Here is a 9244-nt window from a genome sequence, read left to right on the forward strand (position 1 = left end):
GAACAACTATTCTACTCGATTAAGGCGAGACCTGCTAGGAAAGGACAAAAAAAATGGAATGAACAGAACTTGAAGCTTGTCTGTTTCCATCTTCAAATGTTAAGCCAAAGATGTGGAATGCTTAATGCTTGACCGCACCTTTAGCTGGTATGTAAATCGGCTAGTACTAACTGGGTGGCTTAGAAGTTCTAACCTTACCATGAATTTGTAGATTTTACAATTCTGTATGAGTACCATTCTCTATCATCTTGGAGTTAGTTTGGTAGTTTCTTCTGTTACTTTAATTACATTATCTCCACCATTCATGGGCACACAAGGGGAACTTTTGTAGTTGGCTTCAGGGACTAAACTTCTTTCATTTGTATCTTTGGGGTATCATGTAAATTTTAAATCATGAAGTGCCAGATTGTACAGGAGCTTTGCTGTTTCTTAGTGCTATATGTAGCTGTTAATATCTGCTATAGATGTTCATTATTTGTTTTTATTCTTGGGAGAGGTACATGAAAGATTAGTAGTTAAAAGAAACTGGAAGCCAGAGACTTTCATGTTTAAATTTCTCCAATGCTTATTGTCAGATTCTTCCTTTTGTCTCTTACCTTGTGTTTTCGAAACGTCTTCCGAACTTGCCGAAAACTGCATTCTTGTTTACTAAGTACTTCAGAAGTGATATAGTTGACATATTCCTAGAATAAGTAGATACACTCGTTCTCTGCTGCTTTTAGGGTTGGTTGTAGCTTTGGAGGTAAGGGAGTATTTCTCAGATGCCTTTTCGGCATGATCTCAATCAAAAAAAGCAGTCCGCAACATGAAGATTAACGATAGTAGAGCGGTAAATCACAACGAGCTCTCCTAAGATTTGTCATAATTACAAATACCACTTATTGTTTAAAAACTTACAAACACCCCCTGATGTTTGATGAAATTATGTAATCCTTAGATTGAGGTATGAAATTATCAACTTTGCCCTTACAGTATTTTTTTATTTTTAAAAAAAAAATTAAAAACTTGTGAAAAAAATCAAATGGGGTGGATAGAAAAATTTTAAAAATTATAAAAGAATTATCCACTTAATCCATAAAAATATAAATAAAATTATAATATTTAATCCACAAGGGCCATTTTGGTCAATTCATCACAAAAAATGAATGGAAACCTAAAGAATCAGGGAGGTATTAATAAGTTCTCAAACAACGAGAGGATATTCATAATTATGTTAAATTTCAGGGGAGGTCGTCCTAATTTATCAATAGTCGAATTGATGGAAACCATAGTATTAAAGTGTAACTATTAGTAGATATGGGAATTTAATGTTCATCAGTTTTACATGAGAATAATAGTTTCAAAGACAAGTATTTTACATGGGGTTACCATGTCTTCACTTTAAAGGTTCTAGTTGTTGAGTGAGATCAACAAGAATCTTCTAATACTGCAAAGTTTGAGGGCAAAATGAGAAAGCTAGTCAGATGAAATAAAGTTTTTCAAGTGTATGTCAATTGGAGAAAATCATTCTCTTATATTCTGATTCCGAAGGTGATGACCCCAAAGCGTAGTATAAATGTATGTAGAGTTGAGAGTCCAGTTGATGGGATGTACAGAGCTCTTGAAAAAGGTTAGGAGTTCCTCGCTAACTTATTTGTAAAATTTTAACTAAGTTTTTTAAATTAATTACAAAGTTCTCATTGCTTATAACATCTCACAATACAAGAACATTTAATCGTAGCTAATTGCTAAGATTTAAAAATCAATAATCGAAGATTTAATACGGTTATACGAGTGTGGCTTTTTTCATAGTGGACAACTAAGTTTTTGGGAAAATTGCAAGGAACTCCTTTGTGATATTGTAAATAAGCAAACTACTCTATTATGAAAAAAAAATAGCAATTTACCATCCAAATTTTAAAAAATGCAACAATTTTACCCCCCTATGTTTTAAAAAAAAAATGAAGCGATTTACCTGCTTCGATTGGGAGGTAAATTGCTTCATTCTAAAAAAATAAAAGGGGGTTAATTGCTATTATTTTTTTTCATAAAGGAGTAATTTGCTCATCTGCAATATCATAGGGACGTAAATTGCATTAAACTCCTAAGTTTTTGCTTCAATTTTATTGAATCATTATTAATAATAGTCATTTAGTATGACTTTTAGTCCATAACCGTTAAAATATAGGCAATATATAGTAAATTTTGTTCTAGTGTCATGAGCACCGTCATCTTATTTTATCAAAACATTTCAAAAACTTATTTTGAGATTAAAATCTAAAATCTTAGAAGTTCCAAAAACATTATATAACGCCTATGAAAGGTTAGTTGCGTTTTACGCCTGTAGGAACACTAGTAAGTACAAAAACTCTCTAAACGTTTAACAAAATAAAAAAAGGCTAATCCATCCCTAAAATTAAGCTTTGAGTTCGGCATACTTATAAACTTTTGGTATATATCAACAGTTAATATGTACATGTAACAGATGGGAAAGAGCAGAAAGCAAAGCAAGTACCGCAAGACATAGACTAGGAGAAGAAGCAAATCGCGTATAAGATGCTCGCAGGAGGTCTGCTGGAGCTGTACAAGAGCATGCTCACAACCGTTCACGTTGAGACCAAAGGCGGCATCAACTTCGTCACATGGACCATTGACTATGAGCTCCTCAATGCCGATAATCCACACCCTATTTCGCTCTTAAACTTCTTCATCCAACTGACCAAAGAACTGGAGGGTCACATTTTTGGATAATTAGGTTCGCGTCGTCGAGCAAAATTATATATACGTTGGTATTTCCACCAAGTTATCCTCATGTGTCTTTTATATATTCAAAATATCTACAGAAAATAAAATAAAATAAAACAAAATGTGGTGCTACAAATAATAAATAAGAAGTATGTACTTTGAATAAGTGAGGGCTGGGGTGGAGTTTGTATGAATTCATGCAGAAGATGTTTCTTTCTCTTTGATTATTGGCTTCTTGATTGTGCATGTAATACGTGAAGTATACCAGTTTCCTAGTGTGTAGCTTCTCAAAATAAATTGTACTCTTCTATTGTCTCAAATTCAATATCAAATTTATATATTGTTAATTGATATTATCTATATACTTCTTAATGAACTAGGAAGTATCGTGCCTCCTATGTGTATAGAACAATGTATTTGGAGATATATATTACTTATTAGCTATAAAAAAATATTATATTTGTAATTTTAGTTACTTTGTTCCTACCATGAATTAATAATTATGTCTACAAGTATATATGAAAAGAAAACATTAAATTTGATATTAGCAAAAAATTGTTTGTGTTAATAAGTCTGACTTGAGATATTTGGGAGTAAGTTTTCACAAGTTTTAGAACATGGAATTGCAAAAATTATTTTAGCACTTCAACGCGCAAGTTAGTAAATAGTAATAGAAATAATACTTAAAAGAAAAGAGCATAGTAATGAGTGGTGATTCAACGTTAGAGTGCTTAAACAATAGTTTTTCGAGCATGCAAGTGTTGAGAGAACGTTATCTTTTTACCAAGGCATGAAGAGCCCCTTTTATAGCCCCTTCGCCTTTCGGTTGGAAGAGTTCGATCCCCCTGAGACCTAGGAAGGTGGTTACTGGTATGGATATACCCCAACCACAAAAGGGGTCTTCTTCCTTCAGGCTAAGACTTCTAACCGCTAGGGGAGAGTTATCCCCTAAGCGGGTAGGACTCCTTTGGATAAGGCCTCCTACATTCCTAAGGAGTATTTAGGATAGGTCAAACAAACTCTCCTAGATCTTCGGGCATTCCTTGTGGCAATGAAACCATTTTTCGTCCGAGTTGTCTTAATGAGGCTTAGCCACGCATCCATTAAGCTCTTCTTGGGGTTGACTTGGCTACTACACATGTAGTCTTCTTAGGCCCTCTTAGGACCTCTCCTATAATTGATCGTTCCAAGGGCCGAGGTCTCAGTCTCTTGGGTTTCCTGCAACTTTAAGCCCTTCTTAGGCTTCCTTCCATGTTATGCTTTTCTTGGGCTTTGTATATTTTGGAGTATCATTCAGTTCCCCTAACTCTAATGGCTGATCACCACCTCATTAGAATAGAGATCTTCTGCAAGGGGAAACTCTATGTTCATCGCTCCGAGCGAAGTAATTTCTTAAATGAGATGTAGGAGTCCCCTGCCAGAGGGAGAGTTCCCTTGGGAGAGGTGTCCCCCCAGCCACATACTGAAACCGATTGACACAACTTCTGAAAAGAATTTCGGCAGCATTTTCAATTATGGGATGTAGCACCATGATGGCGCGTAAGCGCAAGCTACAAGGCCATGTTGTTAGCAGTTATGGTAATAGCCCCTGTGGGTAACCACGAAGGAATGCTGGATTACCTCATCCAGCAGAGGAATAAGGGGGCTCTGTTACCCTAATCTTGTTCACTTTTTGCTGCAATTTCTATTCGTTTTCTATGTCTCCCCATATTCGGTTGTTTCAGTGTCTATCTATTTTCATCTTTATTTGCCCTCTCTGTTTATTTATTCTTTCTGCATGTTTTTTCTTAGTTCAAGCTTTTATCTTTCTCCTACTTTTTAGGTTTTTTTTCTCAAAAAGTGGTTTCCTTTGACGAGTCAATATGTTTCATGGAAGAGGCCCCAACAGCCCTTGGTGATGATTTATCGAGGCAACCTCGCAAGGGGCAAGCCGTGGCTCGTCCTCCGCCAATTTGCCTAGACGGTGCAGCCTTCACATGCAGAGACATAGTGCTGCCTTGCAGATGAGTTCTTTGAGAGGGAGAGTGGAAGGAGGAGGGGGATGAGGTATGACATTCTCAAAGGAGAAGGATGACGGAAAGGAGCCTGTAGAGGAGGAGGAAGAACTTCCTTTGGTTGGGAGTGAGGGGATTAGAGCCACCAGCCCCTTTCTTATGGACCACTTACCTTCAATCTTTTGGGAAGCAGGCGCCTGTCAGCTAAGGGAGGATTCTGGTATTTCTTATCTCTACACCATACTTCTATCCCATCTTGAACACCCCCCCCCCCAATAGTTTGTGTTTTTTCATAGACCTAGATGTATGGGGGCCTTCATTTTCGTGTTATTTCTTTTTATTACGTGATGAACCGCACTTTTGGGCCCACTTGAATCAACTTGCGCCTAATTCCTTTCGCCTGTTGGTGGGTTACATTTTATAGGGCAATCATTATATCTTTTCTTTTCATTTATATTTCCTCCATGGAAAGAGGGGTTGATACGTGACGTGGTATACCTGATCGTTTAGTGAACAAGACGTATGTAAATTGACATAGATCCATGTATATATGTTCATGGAAGTGAGCCATCAGGCAAAAAGTTTTATTTTTGCTCTCAACTGAAAAAATCAGAGCAGTATCTTTTTCATTTTTCCCCTTGTTATGGGGTACGCTTCCTTCCTATTCCTAATGCTCCTATTTCTTTGTGGTGACATCTCCCTAGCCAAGAGTTTTTCCATTCGCAGTTGGAGTGCTAAGTTGTTAACCCTCCTAGAGGGGTGGAACTCTGAGCTCTATGATTGTTGGGGGTTAATGAAACTCCTCTCACACTCAGCTTAAGCCCTCGAGAGGTTCCTCTAGAGAGGCCTTTTGGGTAAATCTTGTGCTTTTATTTTCATATGTCATAGTATTTCATCTTGTTTCTAACTGGTAGTTTGGTGTTTCTTTCCACAGAATGTTTGATGTTCAAGAACATCTTAAGGCAGAGCTTGAAGGGGGAATCCCAACGGTCATCCTTCTGCCTACTCAACTTAGGCCTTTAGAGGGACTCCTGCTTCCAGCTAGTCTAAAGGGAAGCACGTAGCCAAGAATTTATAGGGGGCCTTGAAAAGAGCTAAAAATAGCTCCAGCCAACTTGTTACTGTAGTCACCCTCCAAGTGGCCACCCGATCTACCCCCACCCCTCATTCACCTTCTTCTTGGGAGCCAAGAAATTTCTCCCCTCACTAACTGATCCACTACCTGGAGTAGAGTGTTTATATTACTAGCTCCCTTCTGAGGAGCAGAAAGGGAGTGTCACTGCTTTGGGACTTTTGCCAGTGCACATGCAGCACATTTTCGGCTCCTCCTGGGAAGAGCTTTAGGGTCATCTGACTAACCACCTTGCAAAGGTAAGTTTGCCCTTTTCTTTCCTTGTTCATTTTTTCTTCATTTTGGCTTGACCTTTCTGACACTCCTTCCCTGGTTCTTCTTTCAGGCAATCACTATCTACAAGGAGACCATAAGTCGTCCTCAAGCCCCTCCTCCTTCCCCTCCTGACTAAGAAGGAGGTTGTAGCTGTGCAAACAAGTGAAGAAAGAGCTCAAAATTTTGAACTAGCAGCTAATGGCTTCCACCAATACTCAAGGGGAGGCTCTTCGCAAGGCAGCAGAAAGGGCCCACTAATGGCTTCATTTTTACTGCATGCTTGTTGTTTTACTATTACTGATACTACATGAGTTTGTTGAGATTTATTTCTATAGCTTAGTGATATTGCCACTTCAGACTCAGAGTGACGTCGCCCTATAGCTAAGACTTGGGCGACGATGGTAAACCAACGAAGAAAGGCGACCTTCTCTAAGCGACCTCCGTCACCCAGGTGTCGTCGCAGCCACTACATACCCTAAAAGTAAAGTAAAAGTAATTTAATTTTTTCAAATTTAAATATTAAATTTTAATATTTAATTTGAATATTATTTAAAATAATTGATATTAATTTTTTGATATTTTAATATTTAGTTAGTATTATTTATAAGTAAATAAAATATATTTAAATTAATAATAATTTAATTGAGTTAATAATATATAATTATTATAAGTGACTTTTATATTGCATATAAATTTTTAATTTCAAAAGTGAATTTTAGTATATTAAATTTGTATTGTGTTTTTAAATTTAAAATTTTAATTTTACAAAAAATTATATGGTTTTTAGGTATTTTTATATTAAATTAATATATTTCATAAATAAATATAATTTATTATAATATATTAGGACTCAATAAATAATTTAAATTAATTAAATATATTTAAATAAATTAATTTAAAATATATTTAAGTATGAAAGAAAGGTAAAATATATTTAAATATAAAAGAAAGGGGCAAAATGATATTATACATTTAAAGTAATTTCTAAAGGGCCAAAATATGAGGCCTGCTCACACAATTGGAGAGTGTCACATACTCTCCGTTAGTTTTTAACGGAGAGAGGGCTTTTTGCTGTATTTTATAAAATACAGAGAGTTTTTTGCCTATGAAATTAACACAGAAAGTTTTAGCTAAATTTTGAACACACAAGGGGGGTATTATGCAATTTATCCAATAAAATACAATAGGCAGTGATATAAATGCAACTAATTCTTATAACTATTACTTCAGCAATGAGGGACGAGTTGAAAAAATTTATGAATATGCATGTTCTGAAAATATCGCAAAATCACTTCATCATTGATATTAACATTTATCTCCCGTTCAATATAACAAACCATCAATCATTCAAGCGTCCATCACCTATCTTGTTTCACAATTCAATTTTGATGATATTCATTGCTAAAAAAACTCTCTCTACAGATGTTGCCACGGGTAATATCAACGTCAATTCGATAAGGCAATGTACCAATAAAAGAATAACATACTTTCCAATTTCAACCATCTCGACAGCAATACTTGTATAAAAGAAATATTAAATAAAATAATGAACAATAAAAATTTGGCACAAATAATAAATTTCTTTGAATTGCATATGACAAATAGCTCTATAGGTGGAGGTAGAGGAAGCAGAGACCGGTTTCCAAATGCAATGGAAGGAGGCAGAAACATACATGAGGTCTGTGCATTCTATCAAAGGATTGAAGTAGAATAACTTCAAAACCATTGCGGATGAAAACTTTTTCCTTAATTTGATGAGTAGGAGTGTCGAAATGATCCCAACCCAAGGATTTTTAGCCATCATATCTTGATGCTTCTTATCAGTGGAGGACGGTTGAGTACTGGCCTAGGGATTTGGTAGTCCTATGAGCTCTAGGGACTTATAAATATCTACAATATCATCTAAAGGTGGGGATGCCTTAGAGGGTCCAACCACCAATTCTGGATGAATAGAATGTGAAGAGGTTGTAGATGAGCTAGAGCTGAAATTCTTGGAGTTAGAAGCCATGAAAAATTTAAAAAGTAGATAGAGAAAACACTTTATAGTTTGGAATCAAAATCGCAAAGATCGCACATAGGAGGACGAGCTCGATGGAGATTTGAAGGTAGGGAGTCGAAAGAGTTAAATGATACTCCTATTTATAAGAAGAGTTATGGAAAGACGCGCTCAAAATGGATGGGCCGGATGCATCCATTTCATCACGATCCTAGGATGGATAGAGTCACACTGTTCAACTTATCTTAAGGTGTATTTGGATTAAAATGAAGGATTTGTTGAAAGGATTTCAAAAACTCAATTGAAATCCATCTACAATCATAATAATATAATTCAAAATTAGAATGGAAGGATTTAAAATCCATGATTCCAAATTATTCAATTCAAATGCAATCTTAGTGTAACGGATTTGCACTAAGAAGAAGTGAGGGAGTAATGATAAAGATTCATCATGGTTATTTATGAAAAGACATAAATACCCCTAGCTAAAAGGCAAAATACCTCATTTTTACATATATCCACGTCTTTTGACTTCAGGCCGGGTCGCCTGACCCAACCTGACTTGCTCCGACAGACTCATAATAAGGAACGTTAGCCGTATAGCAGCTCCCAGTTGGAGAGTGCACCACGTGGACAGACAAGTGGATAAATTTGACCCTATAAATACATTCATTACATTTCATTTATGGCAAGACATATTTTTATTACGAGTCACCGACATTAAATATATTCAATCCGCATTAACCTATCTCGATACAGTGAGCTTAAAATATTTTTTATTTAGATTTCAGATATCATTTAGAAAATTTTGAAAAGACCTAAAACTCCAACTCAGATCAATAGATTAATACGGCAAGGCCAAAGTCAAGTATTATTGGCAGCTAGGTCTTGATAGGACCTACTGGCCTAGCTACGCCCCTGCTATTCATTTTATACATGAGGTGAGATTGAGATGAAAATTTATGAAATGAGATGAAAAATTGAAAACAAGGCATCATCGAGAATTGCGAGGGAGGCGGAGGAGTTGCTCATGCATTACAGTTGTACCCTGCGGTACAAATCAGTGTTGCGTAGAACTCCACCTACTCAAGTATCCATAAGATTACGAAAACAGCCCTCCGTTCTCTTACCTCATCCTCTTTA

General features: G+C 36.1%; 1 long non-coding RNA gene across 2 annotated transcripts; it reads left to right on the plus strand.

Annotated features, from left to right (window-relative positions):
• Positions 1-3926: 3926 nt before the first annotated feature.
• LOC148785093 (uncharacterized) lies at positions 3927-6419 on the plus strand. 2 transcript variants are annotated; one of them, XR_016062919.1, is made up of 4 exons: positions 3927-4938; positions 5423-5572; positions 5653-6089; positions 6176-6418. It is a non-coding gene; the product is annotated as an uncharacterized LOC148785093 (long non-coding RNA). The 2 variants fall into 2 exon arrangements; XR_016062918.1 differs by having other exon boundaries at positions 3927-5572; positions 6176-6419.
• Positions 6420-9244: the final 2825 nt, after the last annotated feature.

The sequence above is a fragment of the Sesamum indicum genome, linkage group LG11 (genome assembly GCF_026168435.1).
Source record: "Sesamum indicum cultivar Baizhima isolate 11 linkage group LG11, ASM2616843v1, whole genome shotgun sequence".
NCBI classification, from domain to species: Eukaryota; Viridiplantae; Streptophyta; class Magnoliopsida; order Lamiales; family Pedaliaceae; genus Sesamum; species Sesamum indicum.